The sequence below is a fragment of the Oryzias latipes genome, chromosome 9, assembly GCF_002234675.1.
Source record: "Oryzias latipes chromosome 9, ASM223467v1".
NCBI classification, from domain to species: Eukaryota; Metazoa; Chordata; class Actinopteri; order Beloniformes; family Adrianichthyidae; genus Oryzias; species Oryzias latipes.
Window position 1 is genome coordinate 21094549 of NC_019867.2, and position 16803 is coordinate 21111351.

Below are 16803 nucleotides of genomic sequence, written 5' to 3' on the forward strand. Positions count from 1 at the left end.
ATAAAGGACTTAACAATGTTCTCCGGGACTTCCCCTGCCTCTTCTGGAATCCCTGCGAACACTAGATTGTCCCTCATGCTCCTCGCCTGAAGATCCAGGAGGGTTTCCTTGATGGATCGGTTTTCCTCAGAGAGACGGGCGGTGTCGTGGCCCAAGGTCTTGACGGTCTCTCTGAGGGCCTGGTTCTCCGCTGCGAGCTCCTGCACCTGCTGTTGGCTGAACTCCAGAGACTCTCGCAGACCTTGGAATTCCTTATGGAGGATCTCCAGCAGATTTAAACGGCAATCAAGGCTGGAGAGCCTTTTATCAATTGAATCCAGGATATCACTCATGTTGCTGCCTGGGGAGGAGGCAGCCCCCGGGGAGTCTTCGGGACGGTTGCGTTTGGTGGACGGAGTGGCGGTGTTGGATTTCTTCATGAGGCAGGTATTGAAACACTCGTCGATGTAATTCTCCAGATCCTCCAGGTCCTCCAGGTCATCCAGGCTGGCAAATGCTTGACAAACTTTTTCAGATTTTTATTTTTTAAACTTTCTGGATTATTTAAATATGGCGGTGTAATTAAATAAATCAAAAATGTTTGTTCACAACTTACGCGCCGCCAAGTAAACTCACCACACTCCTCTCGTCGGCTCTCGCGATACTACAGCATCACGTGCTCCTCCTGACGCTGATGCAGCTTCTGACGCTGACGCAGCTTCCCTGTATTAAGTTTCTTTATTTCAAAAACAGCAGAAGAAAACACTCCACAAAAGTTGTTTTTTTAGTCTATTTTTTAGTTTATAAGTTGAGCTGCGCCCCTCGGATACCTTAATGCTGTCTCATAACGAGATAACAAGTTTTTGTAATGATAAAAGCCCAAGTCCCGAGTGATACACCGTCAGTCTTTCCTGCCCCTCTCATGCATCATTCTGTCACCGTGTAGACGGCCTAATCCCCTCACCTGATCACTGATGAAATTGACAACAACCACCAAACTTCAGCCGCTTGCACAGCTGTATCCGCGCTAACCTTCTCCACAAGTTACGATGACTGATTCGGCCGTCTTTAGATAACCAACAACATCAGCAAAATCTCTGCCTGAGTTCGACTTCGATTAAACTGAACAATTAGAAATCAATCAGTTCTTCTGGTGTTTGACCTTTTTTTCTGACGAACTACTTTGTTTTGCAGCGGATTGTAGAAAAATGAAGTAAAGCATTGTAGTAGACTAAATTAGACTGGGTGGCTGTTTGGGTTCTGCTAATGTCAGGAGCTCAGTGTACACACCACGCAGAGATGTTTGTTGGCCCTGGGTTCTGTCAGTCAACCAGTTGTCTGCGGTTTTACGGTAATAAAGGGAGGTTTTAGGGAAATATAGGGGAATAAAGGGATGGTGTGGGTTAAAGGCGTGAATGAGATGACATTAAGACTGAGGAGCACAGCTCCACCTATAAATCAAAGTAGAAAATCGTCATTTCTGGGACATTGTTTCAACAGAGCGGCAGAAGTTCAGTAAAAAATTCGCCTCTGTATTGTGGGCCAGACCGTTGCCTGCAAACATGTTCCGTAATCCCTCTGTCTACATGCTTTAAGTGCTTTGTAGAGACATCTGACAGACTTTTAGACTCTGAACATTCAAATTCATTGAAATAGCAAAATGATTTCAAGCTTTGACAAAACCTTTAACTTATTCTGCATAAAACACTTCTCCCATGATGCATTCTGCTGTTTCCAAAAAAAAACGAGTTTGTTGGTGCCAAGCTGATGTAAACTGGCTGGGAGAAAATGTTTCCAGAATGTTCTTGAGCAGTAGATTTTTTTTAATGAAATTGTGCACTTCTTTATCTTCCCATAATGTTCTGTTGGTTACAGTCAACTCTTGTTACAGGATTTTTCCTTTTTGCTTTTCTCATTACACTGTACTTTACAGTATGGCACTACACAACATAAAAACAGCAGAATACTCTAATAGATTTTTCAATTTTGCACTGTTTGACAGTATAGTACTGTACAACACAAAAACAGCAGAATTCTGTAAGATTTTCTCCCAGTTTGCATTGTGGTGTACAGTATGATACTTTGCAAAAGGAAAACAGTAGAATACTGTCAATGGGTTAGAGTGTGTAAACTGGGAAGTATTTTACTGTAATGTTTGTAAGCAGCAATGAATTTGAAAATACTCATGGTCATTATTGTAATATTCAATGTAATATTTACAGGTATATAATATTGGACATGAAAGGTGACCTTTTGTTTCCATGTGCTTCACAAAAATTTAGCTTTCGTAAATGTTAGAGGTTAAACTGATTGATATGCTTATTGTGCAAATGTGTTTCTTTGAAACCAACTTGCCTGGAACTAAATTTTCTCTGCAGCAGTTTTTGTTGAATAAACAAATAGTGGTTATAAACATACTACCGGTACTTGTTCCGAGCAAATGAGCTAAAGACCTCTAGTGTTTAACACATTTTATTGTTAAAACAGTCGGTTATGGATTTTCTGACAATAAAGGCACTTGGGTCAACATCTAATTAGCAATATTGAAAAAAAGATCATTTCATTTGAAATAATGCAGATGACACATGGTGGTGCAGTGGCTAACATTAAGGCTTCATAATAGAAGACCACTGATTCAATTCCTTGTAGAACTTTGTGTTTTTCTTCCTCAGCCTAAAATACGCTCCACAAGTTGTTGTTTTTTTTTGATAAAAATTGAATGATTGTAATGATCAAAACAATTAACTTGGATATAAATAGATATGAACAGTTATTGTAAGGCTTTTATTTTTGGGAATAAGGCTAGTTTAAAACAAAACTAAACGCTAGCTGTTGACTTTATTATTTATTGTTTATTTACCTTTTTATTATAGATACATTGAAACTGTGGTTTGCACCATCCAGCAAGAGGTCCTCGGTTCAAATCCCAGTGGCAATCTTTGTGTGTTGAGTTTGTTTCATCAGTTTCATTCAAGTAGACTTAACAGTGTTCAGTGGTGTAAAATAAAGAATTGTACATCTCTGTCTGGTGTTGCATTGATCTAAGAGCTCAATCAATGTGGCCTTGGCAAAAAACAACTGCAAGACTGACTGTAATGAACTCAGTAAAAGGTGAAAATGGCCTAATAACAGCTCTAGAAGTTGTCATAATAGAACCAGAGTAACTTTTTATTTACTATTATCATACGGTAAATAAACTGAAAATGAAAATACGGTAAAAACATCGTAAAAAGAGTCACAGTACAATTACCGTAGAAGCATTTACAATAACTTCTGGCAGTGGGATGCCAGTAGCTATTGTATTTCATTTTATAATAGTGCAGCTGTAAAATTAAATATATTACAATAACTGTATGAATTACTGGCAGCTGGATGCCAGTAACTATTGTAAAGCATTTTACAGATTAATTACTGTAAAATAAGATACAGTAGAATCTCGATGTAATGTTTTTCATTTTACAGTAATGCAACTGTAAACTGAAATACAACAATTTGTGTACTGTATTTCATTTTACAGTAATTAAACTGTAAAATTCTTTTCATGCAAGTAAGTTACAGAAAAATCGTCAGCAACATATTTTACAGTGTACCTTCTACATCACAGCTCCAAGCTTTTTCCAACTGCATTTTTTATTGCTCCTGATTCACAACGATTTGAATAAAGAAATACTCAGAAATGCAATTTTAGTCTAAATTTTCTATATATATGTCCTTTATCATGAGAAAAAGGCCACAACAAGCAACACCCAAAACACGGTTTTCATCGGAGTCTGTTTTTAAAGAAAAAGTCTTTACTTTAATCAATAAGGATTTTGAAATATCACCCCTTTCTCAAACAGACTTCATTTGACTGACTCAGAACCAACCCCCCCTGACAAAGTCAGAATTACTGGAGGATGGTTTAATATCTAAATCCAACATCAGCTTTTCCTTAATTCCACAGATTTCCTGAACTGCACAAGATGTGGCTTTCATAAACCCTTGTGAGAATAGCTTTGTTGACGGGCTAAAGTCAGGGCTGTTGGAGGATGAGAGACAGCACATTTGGTTGGTTCTGATCATTTCAGTGTTTGGCTGTTTGAAAAAAAGAGAGTAAACAAAAGAAAAACAAGTTTAAATCTCAAGCTGTGGCTGCAGCTGTTTTAGTTACACAAAGACTGGGTTACATATAGTGTTTTGATTTAGAAGTTTCAGCCTTTGCTAGTGAAAAAGGAAAAGTATGTAAAGCCTGTTTTGTGTTGACAAGCACCAGCTTGCTATAAAGTAGAGCCTTGGTCACGGTGCCTATAACCTGTAGAACATTTTTCATTAAGCCAATATCTGTAGGTAGTTTGGTTTTACTTTCCATCCTGTTTTGTTTCTTTACCTATGACAGGATTGTGGGCTTGCAGACAGAACAAACTGTTTTTAAGTGAGTGAATGCCTTTTTTCTGTGCTCGTAAAGGGTCGGTTACAGCTTTTTATCCTCCTAAATTCCTTGCTATTTCGCTGTCTGAGCCAGTGTTTGCAAGAGTTGGCAGTGTGCTCAAAATACTCTCCTCTTCAGGGGTAAAAATTAATGAGGGAGTGTTGCCTGCTGTACCACAAACAGGATATTGTGATTGTAAAGTACTGCTTATCAACCCAATACCTTTTTAAGAAACTGCACTAGATAACTATTTTTATGAAAGAGGACGGCTATAAATAATCTTAAATATCAACCTAAAACGAAGACTGAACTGAACCATCGGAAGCAGTCACACTTCACAACATCACCCTGTCTCAAGTGTAATTAGTCTTTCCTTCCACTATGTACAACCCTGATTGTAAATGTTTAGTTAGTGCTTCATTAAAACTGATTTCTATAACTGTATTGTTTCAGGATGCATTACATTTCTGGTTATACTCCATTAAACAATAATTATAACGGTCACCATCCACTGCATGCAGCACAGATTGCTTTTAGAAGAAAGAAGAAAAAAATAGGTTGCTAGGCAATGTACTGAGATCTAAGAAAAGGTCTCTGTGAGACGTGGCAAAGACATAGAGTCTGCAGTTGCTAAGTAAATTGCAAGTAGACAATCAAAGTCATGTGATACTAAAGTGGGAGAGCTAAGTACGAAGAGCTAGCTGCTAAGTGGAACAGCTTACCTCTTACTCTTGTTGGTGACACAAATTAGCCTCTAGGTAATTATGCTGCCTCCTGTTCTCAATACTGCATGCTAAAGGAACATGAAATGAGAAAGCTTAGGTTGTGTTTTTTCTGTGGCAAATTTAAACTTTGGTTCCAACAAGTAGAGGTTTTGATAGTCTGTGTAGACTAGGTAACATCCCCTATGCACATCCACTGTTTCCTTTGAGATTTGAAGAAACCCTTTGAGGAAAATGAAATTGACTACCAACGAAACAGAGTCAAAAAAAAATCTTGAAATGAGAACGTTTATGAGGAAAATTTGTGTTGGCACAGGTGTGGCTTGTGTGTGTGTGTACTTCTGGGGTGGTGGTAGTAGGGGGTCTTATGGCTAAAAAGACTGTTGCTGTCATGTCCCTGCAGCAGCACCAATCCCCCTGCTCCAAATCTCTGCCAAGGCACAGTTTACCCTGCCAGCACCAGCTTTGCATCCCAATAAGCTGCATGCAAGAAACAGCTAATGTTACAACCTCTCACCACATATCCTGGGATATGAGTTCAATTAACTTCTTTAAGCTTTGTCAAGTGAGAATGAAAGCAGATACGGCCCTCTATTCAGCAGAGTCCATAATTTCAGTTTATATAATGAACTGAGAGGGGAAAAGGTACATTGTTTGGGATTGATAGCTTTGATCTTGAAATTATTTGCTTCACACCTCTCCTTTTAGTCTGTAATCCATCTTGAAGTGTCAGTACTCACTGAGTGGGGTATTCTGGCTGATCTCAGGAGCCAGGAATAAAACCAAGGAATGCTCCATCAATTTTAAGATGCTTCCCTAATTTAAATCTCACTGGCAAAAGGTAATTCACAACTTGCAGAATCCAGCAATTTTTGCAAAATAGCTAAGATCATGTCATTCCAGCTGTTTGCTAATTTTCATAAAAAAACTTCAGAAATATTTTTTTGCAATACATTCAATCTAGGAGTTTTTAAATTTTAATTAATAAGTCTTGCAGAGTAAATCAGGTTTCTGCTGCAGATAAAGTTTGCATGATATGATCTTGTTCAAAAGCTCATCCTTGCAGTTTCCAGGAACAAAAAGAGTCTTAGTGCTCATCTGCACATTTTAACATGAAACCTGGGACTTTAGTCTTTTTGAAATCAGATTTATCATTAAGCGTATTGTGAATTTCAACTGATCTCTAACAATTTTCCTCAGTCCTTCATAAACACGAAGCAGAATTGAAGCAGTTGACATCAAAATGCTACTATTTCTACATTTTCACCCAAAGCTGACTGAATTAAAAATGTGCTTTTAGCCTATCTATCAAAATGTGAGAATTGTTTGTGGAGCACAGAAACATCTGATGTGTTTTCTTTGCTTTTTCAGGGTGCAGTGGTGTTTGTGTCTGCACAATTTGCCATTTTTTTTCTGCATAATTAATTTAGAAACCACATGTAGTAAATGTATGAAAAGGCTGTAAAGCAGCAAATGCAGATGAAGATCATTCATTTAATTGCTATTAGCCATTAAAGTTATTACTTTATTCATTTTCATCCCCATCAAAGGCTTACGCATAAATGCCACAGAAATCAGCTTGCCTTAAAGAGACTATTCACTTGTTTTACTCATCTGTCTTTTAGGATTCTCTAGATGCTGAGTCGTTGCTTGTAAAAGCTGGAGGGCGTCATCTGAGCTGAAATGAACTGATTTGTTAAATTGTTTGCCACACAGCGACCACAAATAACCCACTTTCCTGTGAAGTTGAGGACTGTTGATGCACCAAAATATTATAAATGGCTTCTAGCACAGCCTAGTGACATTTTTTGTGTATATGACAAGGATACGCCTTCTTTCTACACCTGTGTGAAACGATGAAGCTTATTCTTGTTACTATAAAACAGGGGTCGGGAACCTTTTTGGCCAAGAGAGCCATAAATGCCACATATTTTGAAATGTAATTTCGAAAGAGCCATACAATAATGTAGTGTCCCTTCCCCACACTGAGGCACGGAGACTTAACCTCTTTTAAAGTTCTTTATTCTGGTGACTGCAGACCGCAACAAACGCCGTTCAATTAATTCAGCAACTCCTGAATCTCTCCCGCCGAGACGAGAGCGCGTCTCCCAACTTTTTATTCGCTCCTACCGCTCCAGCCCTCCCATTTCCCTTATTCGGCCCATAGCTGAACCCCATTGGTCCAAACTACCTAACAACAGGCTGAGCGACAGAACTGAGAGCCAATCAGATCTCTGCTTGACGCGTTCAATGAACTCCAGAACTTTTAACGCGACCCAACAGCCATCCAACTCAGTCCGCGACAATTTGTTTAAAACTAAATATACAAGTGAATGTGTGCATTTGATTTAATTTCAACATTTTTAAAGTACAATAAGTCTGTGGATTCTTTTTAATAACATTGTTATGCTGTTGCTAATAAATGATGAGTATTTCTCGTGGTAGTTCTGCTGATGGTCTAGTCTGGTTGATACGTGGTGAGTTTCTGCTTCATGCAGGCGTTGAGACTTTAAACGTGATCGTAGGTCTGAATGTTCTGTAGATGTGAGACAGACTGATCACATGCAGACGGGGAGCCAAACATATACTCACACGCTGCAGTGAGTGACGGACAGCGGGTTTTACGTTTTTACAATCCCTGCGCGATTCACCTGCTGCCGGTCCCCACAACCCCCCACCCTCTGCTTTCTCCCTCACACATCCCGTCCCCGCATCTGCGCGCTCTTTCTCAGAGACGGGAGCGCGCAGTTTTAGGCACGTCAATTCACAGGTTTCCAGCTGGTACAAACTCTGTGAAATAATAGATAATAGTAAACTGATAATGCTGGCGCAGATTTCTCTCTCTAAGCACTGCTACTACTGCGCGCCTCTGGCATCGCATCGCGCCCGAGAAGGACTGGTCTAATGAAAAAAAAAGTATAAGTAAAGATTTGTCTGCGAGCCACATGTGACCATCAAAAGAGCCATATATGGCTCGCGAGCCATAGGTTCCCGACCCCTGCTATAAAACAAATATAAAGGTGTTATGTAAATATTTTCTGTCATCCAGAATTCTTTGTCAGTGTATGAATACACTGACTTAATAACATTACAGGCTTCAGGCTGTTGAAGGTTGCTGAGATACCGGATTTTATATTGACTGTTCTTGGTAAAGAGACAGGACAAGCATCAAAAGGCCATGCAGTTAGTTGACAATTCATTTTACAGATGCTGCCCATTAAAAAAATATTCCCGGATTTAACTAAAATAATACTAAGGATCATTCTATGTATGATTAATGTAAGATGATAACATTTAATCTTCAGCAGTTTTATTAACCCTTGCAGATTCACTAAGCAGCTTTCTGATATTCAGACCCCCGGACCTGAAGACACATCCTGTAGTCATCTTCCAGTTTTACAAAAATCTTAATATTGGCATGCACCAAGTAAAAAAAATGTAAAAGATTACTAAAGGTGCACATTTTTGGTATGAAGACCAAAACTTTATCAAAAACTAGAACAAGTGAAAACCTTCATCTTTAAGGAAGAAATCTACAATAAATTGTAAAACAACAGCAGACTATGTGAAATAGTGAAAGTAGGGGACATTTCCTTATGCTGAATGTGAGGAGAACTCATGCTATTGGGACAGCTGTGTTAAGACCTTCCTCCGGTTGCTAGGAAGCACCAAGATTGAACTCTGGAGCTGTTAAAGGTCATGTTGTCTTACGGGAGCATCAGGGTAAAAAGAGAGCCAGATGAAGTGATGCCCCCATCATGCCTAGTGCCAACTGCACAACCCCAGGAGAGGACAGGGAGGAGTTCTTTGGTTGTGTTTTTTGTAATTGGCCAGATCAAGGTTCAGCAGTGTTCCACAGGAGAAGACCTTTTTTTCATCCAACTTACCCATGGATATTATGGTGAAAAACCAAAAGAAAACACAGCTCTGGGTGAATTATAATGGATCTGCAAGCAAAACACTGAAACTGCTACCTTGAAGGGCTCCAAAGTATCAAATTTATCAGAATTTTTTTTTTAAGTGAGCCCCAAAGGAACGAATTATGTCAAAAAACAAGCAATTTATTTTTTTGTAAATTGTATTTATTTTTTATATTGTAGCTTAAAAGGAGACTGCATATTGAGAAATGTGAATGGTTCAGTCTGTAAATGTGCTAGATTTGGCTGAGCAAGTATAACTTTAGTTACATTTTTAAGGGACATATGTCTTTTTAGGAAGGATGTGTTGTCTTAATATGCCATTCCATAAAAACAAACAGTTACAAATAAAATTAAAGGTCTATTAAAACTCATTGATTTTACTTTGTCAAATCTAAACAACATGTAGTGTACATAATAATTGATGGGTTCACATACCCTAATGAACGCTTACTGTAATTTTGACTTTTTTTACACATGGTCCAAATAGGTTTAAAACATTGACTGTATAAGAGAATGGGACCGAATGAGCGTGAGACAATGGCTTACTTCTGGCTCCAATCAAATGAAGCAAACTGACTTGTTTTCTTTTTTCCGATACGAACGCCACAGTGTTGGAGCCAGTTGAGGTCAGTATGTGAGTCCCCATTTCTATAACAACCACTCTCGCCAATAAAGAGTGAGCTTGTTGGAAATTTCATTCTAGGCGAAGGCTGTGTCACACTGCTGCCACAAAAAACCTGCGCATTTTCCAAATATACAATTTCGGTCTTCCGTGATACATGCCCGATATACATAATTTAAAAGTGTTTCAGGCGTTAGTCATTCGTCGATGTGCAAAAATGTCTGTCAAAGGTTTCGGCTGACATGTCTTTACGTGAAATCGGTTTTGAGCTGTTCAAAATTTTTGGCTGGTTGAGACTTACATATCCTAGTTTACCTAATTCATACTCAATTATTATTTGCATCATATGCAATTGTGCTTGATTTCCACTCATTTGTGGCTTTCCACAACCGTTCCATGTAGGTCCACGTATGTCTCCTCTTGTTTTGTGGACTTTTCACAATGTATAACTTTTATATCTTGCATATGGCACATAGATCACATTAAAAATACATAACTGAGGCACATATCACTAATTTATTGCATTTAAACAGAGCAATAATCATGAACTACATGCAGCAACATGCAGTCAGGGGAGGCAGGAGAGGCACAGCCTTGGCTGTTGCCAGAGCGAAAAATAGCTTAAGAAATACATAAATTATGCAGAGGAAAAAATTGAAAGCTTCCTTCAGACCTGTCTTAAGCTCGCAGAGGAAAAAGTTAAGTCCAGCAGAAAGACCAGGGAGTAGCAGGCCAAGAACCATCGTGCCCAAGTTCGTGCTCCATAAAAAGAAAGAGGAGGTGAGGCATTGTGGCAGGGAGCTACAGGGGACCAACTTCAGAATGGATGATCAGTTCCCCAAAAGATCCTGTTCCTCATCAGAAGGAAATTTCTGAGTTGAAAGGCCATCGCTGTCATTTCTGTGAACAAGCTAATGTATTTTTTGAATGGACAGCTTCACCGAGACCCAAATATCCTGGATCTACCAACTAACCAGATATATATCCACACTCTCTGCACAGGTGATAGTTTATGTTTATATTTGACACACTGGGCATAACTCACAAGGCATAAAGGTTTTCTACTTTAGTTACGGTAATATCACAGTCACAGTCTCTTTCATAGTTGCAGACTTGTTTATAATGGGTTTGTTCTGTTTTTACCCTCCCTGTTGTTTAATCATTTCCCCCCTCTGCACACCTTTCTTCTCATGATCTCCCAGGGGCGGCGCTTGGGCGAGCGTGCCTGGGCTTGCTCCGGAGGGGGGCGACGCTTTCTTGGCTCCTCTCTCTTTGTGTGGGGTGGGATATGTGCGAATGGGGGGGGCAGCGCTTTAAGTAGGTCCAGACCTGTTTATAATGGGTTTGTTCTGTTTTTACCCTCCCTGTTGCTTAATCATTTCCCCCTCTACACACTTTCCCTATGTTTTTTTCACATGAACTACCTTCCCCTCACCTAAACTGCCACATAACCCAGCCAAACTGCATTAGTACTGATCTGTACAACACACTTAGACACTTAACATGTCCAACATTAAGTCACAAAAACTGCACGTTACACAGAATGTCACATAGCAACTATTACATCACTAGTATGTGTTTGTGTATACTTACTTTTGCACTGATCATTAATTGACATTATCAAACATTAACTTCAACAACAGCGTGTCCACCCTTAGGTTAGTTACATGAAATGTGCACGGAGCCTGGACCAGAGAGATGTTTATGTGCAATGTTTTTTTTCAGAGACTGAAAATAATGAACAACTTAAAAGATCTTCAAACTGACTGTGTTTCTTCAAGAAACTACGGTGGCCCAGAAGGGTCACAACACAACACACTAACTTTACACACAACACATTAACTTTACACACAACACATTAACTTTACACACAACACACTAACTTTACACACAACACACTAACTTTACACACAACACACTAACTTTACACACAACACATTAACTTTACACACAACACATTAACTTAACACACAACACATTAACTTAACACACAACACATTAACTCACAACACAACACAATAACTCACAACACAATAACTCACAACACAACACAATAACTCACAACACAACACATTAACTCACAACACAACACATTAACTCATGGCCCAGAAGGGTCACAACACAACACATTAACTTACCTCACAACACATTAACTCACAACGGAAGTAAAGCAGCAATTGAAGTGCTTTTATTCTGAAATTTCTACTGGGCTGAGCAGCTAACTACCTAACAGAAAGTAATGTCACAGTGAGCTGTGGAGGGAGCATGTTATTGCTACAAGAGAAGCTAGCAGCAGTGTTGCCAGAAACGTTGTCTGTACTACGGTTCTCCTTCCTCTAAACACACACAATATGAACGCACACTCCTCCCTCCGCTCTGACACCCCCCTCTGTCGCTGCACGCGCGCTCCTCTCCTCTCCTTTTTTCCACTCCGTCCTGTGTGTTGGGGACTGCACGTGCCTGTGTGAGAAGACGTTGTTGTGAGAAAATGTGTTGTGTTGTGAGTTAATGTGTTGTGTTGTGAGTTATTGTGTTGTGTTGAGTTAATGTGTTGTGTTGTGAGTTAATGTGTTGTGTTGTGAGCTATTGTGTTGTGTTGTGAGTTATTGTGTTGTGTGTTAAGTTAATGTGTTGTGTATAAAGTTAATGTGTTGTGTTGTGACCCTTCTGGGCCACCGTAAGAAACTCATGTCTTGTTCATAAGTGAATGTCCTTGCCACAGCTGATTTTCCTAACATAAATTCAGCTTGCTATAAATCTAGACAGAGAGGAGTAGCAATCCTGATAAATAGGGAAATTAAATTCACAGAAGCCAGCATGGTCATAGACCGATAAGGGAGGTTTATAATAGTCACTCTTTCTACTCAAAACATGAAGCTATGCTTAGCTAATGTTTATGCCCCCAATGTAGATGATCCGTTTATTCCTTCTTCTCAGCACTATCTGTGCACACTGTTAAATCAGTGATTGTAGAAGAACCTGGCAGTTCGCAAATACTGTTAAGCAGTACATAGAGGACTTTGGTCTTTGTGATACTAGGCGATCATTCCACCCTTCAAAGAGCGCTCACATTTTTGTTTCCACAGTTCATCATTCATATTCCAGGCAAGATTATTTCCTGGTCAACAGCTCCTTGTTTACTATAACTATAGAAGCACAGGTTCAGCCCATTACTGTCAGTGATCACGTACTGGTTTCCATGACTCTAAAAAACAAAACATCCTCACCTTCATCAAGGAGCCTGAGGTTAAATACAGCGTTGCTCAGAGACCCTGACTTTATTGAGTATTTTGTTAAAGAATTGTCCTTACACCTACAAAATAATGACCACCCAGGGATTTTTCCCATGCCTTCTATGGGAAGCTGGGAAAGGTGGGCAAAATTATCGCCATCTTATCCCCAAAAAAAAGGAAAACGCTAAGGTAGTGGATTTAGAACAAACAATTAAATTGTTAGAAGAATCCCACAGGACCTTACCGGATGAACCAACTCTGCAACAAATAAAGAAAGCCAAACTTCAACTAAGTGAAATAGTTAATTAAAGAACACAGTTTTTAATACAGAGATTACGTTGAGAGAGGTTTGATAGCAGTAACAAATCTGGGAAATTTTATCATTTATAGATGCAACAGGAACCACGACACACAATCCAGTTGCAATAAACTCAGTTTTTAAAAACTTTTACCAATCCTTTTGTAGGTTTCCAATAAACCTATCAGGGCAAGAACATGCGGCTGACGCACGTTTTCCACAAGAAAAAAAATGGGAAAATAGAAGTGCATTAAAGAAATGGAGGGAAAAAAGGATGTCATCCACTTGCGGTCAAAAAATAAAAATAAAACAACAAAGAGAAAATCCACTTATTTTCTATATGAACTTTAACATGAACATGGTCAAAAAAAGGCTGTGCACGCTCCTCATTCTGTCTGCTGCATTCTGTCTGTTTATTTATTAGAACTTTTTAAAGTGACAATTAGTTGCATAGAAAACACATGTTTGCTTGTTACTCTAGCATAAATCCTTTTAAATTTGATTCTGTCAGGTTAGGTTATATAAACAGTGTTTAAGTCCTAATATATAATAGCCCAATCCGATATTTCAAGTCCGATACCCCCTGAATATGAATAAATACACACCAATTTTTATTTTTTATTTTAAGAAATTAAAAACTTTTATGCTCTCCCGGGCCACATAAAATTACATGATGAGCCATATTTGGCCCGCGGGCCTTGAGTTTGACACGGGCCCTATAATCTGTTGCAGGGCCAATGGAGCTGGAGCGATTGATCTCGCTATGCTGCTCCCAGAAGGCAAGGTGGCGGACAGACAGAGAGCTGATGTTGGATGGAAAGACAGCCTGCTTGGCCCTTCTGAACTTTATAATATGTTTCATTCTTTTCATCAAGATAATGATCAAAAAAAGGTCCCTTGATTTTATTCTTGTTTTTTTTCCACTCTGGGGTTAATGCGGGACAGCAAGCCTTTAAACTCGGTCAGAGAGAGATGGAAACACAGCAGAAGTTTTTGTAGAGCTCTCCAAAATAAATAAACCTGATCTGTCAACATCATCTGTGTCTTCCATGCATTGTAAATGAGATAAATACAGACACTGCTTCATGTCGATCAGGCTAGAAACGATGAGAGCGCAGCTTTAAACCTGATTTGTTAGATGAATCTGGAAAAGTTATAGAGGACACTCTCTATGATAACCCAGACATTTCTAATGTTTCATTTTTTTCAATTTTAAAATTAAACATCATAAGTGCTTCAGAAGTTTCAACATCAGTTCATCTCTTAACAGTCTGGTGGGAATTTAAAAAAAAAAAAAAAACTCTACAATATTTCCATGAAAATTCACTTCCATTTTGAACAACCCTCACATGTTACTAAACAAAAACATTATTTGCTTTACGTCATGAAAGAATGAAGGGATCCAACAGTTTCAACATATTATTCATAATAGAACATTTTTACCCCTCAAACAGTCTCCTGAATGTGTGGGATTAGCAGGAACAAATGTCTAGAATACAATCAATAATAAGTACTAAATATTTCTTGACCATAATAGACCTAGAACTCCATCATACAGTAACACAATTCATGGACCTTTTTACAACCCAATGCTTACCTCCAAATTTTAAAAATTGGTATCTAATGCAGACAACACAATTTACCTACCCATGGCAAAATGGGAGTCTGAGCTATCGTTGAATTCTAGTGACCAAATTTGGCTACAGTAGTAGGTGACCTAAATAACATTAACATGGTTCTCACCGCTTTATGTATCGCAAAGAAAACTATCTGAACTGGAAATCCCAAAATAGTCTTAGCATTAATCAGTACAGAAATCTCTTTTCAGATTACATCAGTTTAGAGATTATGTCTGCTTCCTCCAAACATAATCTGTCTGCTTCAGACTTTCCCTAATCCCATTTGAGTAGTCACATCACATAGTAGGGGAGGATTGGTGGGTCGGGTCCTGGCTGGTTGGGGGGTTAGGCTGGGATGTGTTTGGGGGGCTGCAGTTTCTGGCGGTTTCCCAGTTCTGGGCCTCTGGTTGCCCGGGGGGGGGGGGGGGCGGGGGGGGGGCTCTTGTGTTGGACATATTTTACTGTAAAACAGGGGGTTGTGGATCTTCTGACACACATGGTGTGTATTTGTATAAACCCTATTTGTAATTTAGGCTAAACTTTATTTATTGCATTGATAACATTTGTATCATTTTTATTGTTGGACCGGACGGAAAAGAAGAAAGAAAGAAGGGAGGAAATTTGGAGACAGGGGGTAAGGGAACAGAAAAAAGGGGAATAAGGAGAGTTAGGGAAATCTGGAGGATGATTACGGGGGGTAAATGTTAGTAAAAAAGGGCTGGGCCTATCCACACACATACTCAAGTTTAGCATAATTTTTTAAATGGAGGATGACGTGTCTAAACTCTAAACTTTGTTTAACCACTTCAATGGCAGTTATCTCTATTGAGAAAAAGAGACTAAAAAATTAAATTTTGGTGATTTTTTTCAATGCTACAGTTTGTAAATGGAAGAACAATGTTTTTAAAATTTAAACAACACACTTTAGGTGTTGCCAATTAAATGAACGATCCTGGGAGTATTTCAGGTGTGCAACTCGAGCAGTACGTTTACCTGCTTACTGGTTACGGGCGGTTCAGTATAATAAACTCACCTGTTGAGCGTCCTACTTAAGATACATGTGTGCGGTCCAATCCCTCTTCTTCCATTTCAGCAAGCTCTGCGTTCATCACCCCATCATCATCCCCGGCTTTTCTATGGAGATCTTAGTTTTATGTATCTGAACGGAGCCTTATGCCAAACTAAAAGAAATATAGAAATAAATCTTCTTTACTGCATGAATTGTCTGACTGAAATGATGAATAGCTACTAGGATCATTTGTTTGTAAATCTTACTGTTGACATCGGTACCTCATTAGCCGTGAACCTCATTGTATGTCACTGGTGATGGGAATATAAAACAGCAGATCTTTCACCTCTCCGGCAGTATATACCGAGTGGGGTCTCCTCTCCCCGTTGTCCAGCTTAGGATGGGGATCAGATCTCTAGCAGGGCAGTGTCCAGCACCACACGGAGGGCAGGCCCCAGGAGGGGACAGAGTATGGTAGGCCCGGCTCTGGACCCCCGCGGGCTGTCTCTGCTGGCGCCTAGCAGCTGACTGGTGAACTGGTGCAGATCAGGGGAATCCGACTGTTTAATTTGAACAAAGCATTGCGAGTGCCCGCAGCAGACGCTGACCATGGTCTTGATGGCATATGATTACTGCTCAGTGCGCTTAACATCAAAGTGAAGAAATTTAATGAAGCGGGGGTTTACGGATTTTATTCACCCATAAACAATTTTTATCCGTGCAATATGCGCAAATTGGGGGTGGAGCTGCAGCTAGGGATATCCACGAGAAGGGCCTGGCACGTGTGCAGAGTTGCATCTGCTCCCTTTTGCAACCCGCCCTCTGTGGGACTTCCCCACAAGAGACTTACCATGAACTGCAACTGACCAAACATTTTCAACAGCTCTAAAATTTCTATAAAGACCCGTCGGCCGAAACCCTAGACAAACATCTGCACAAATCGACAAATGATGAATGCAAAAAACACTTATGAATCCTGCATGTATAACGGAA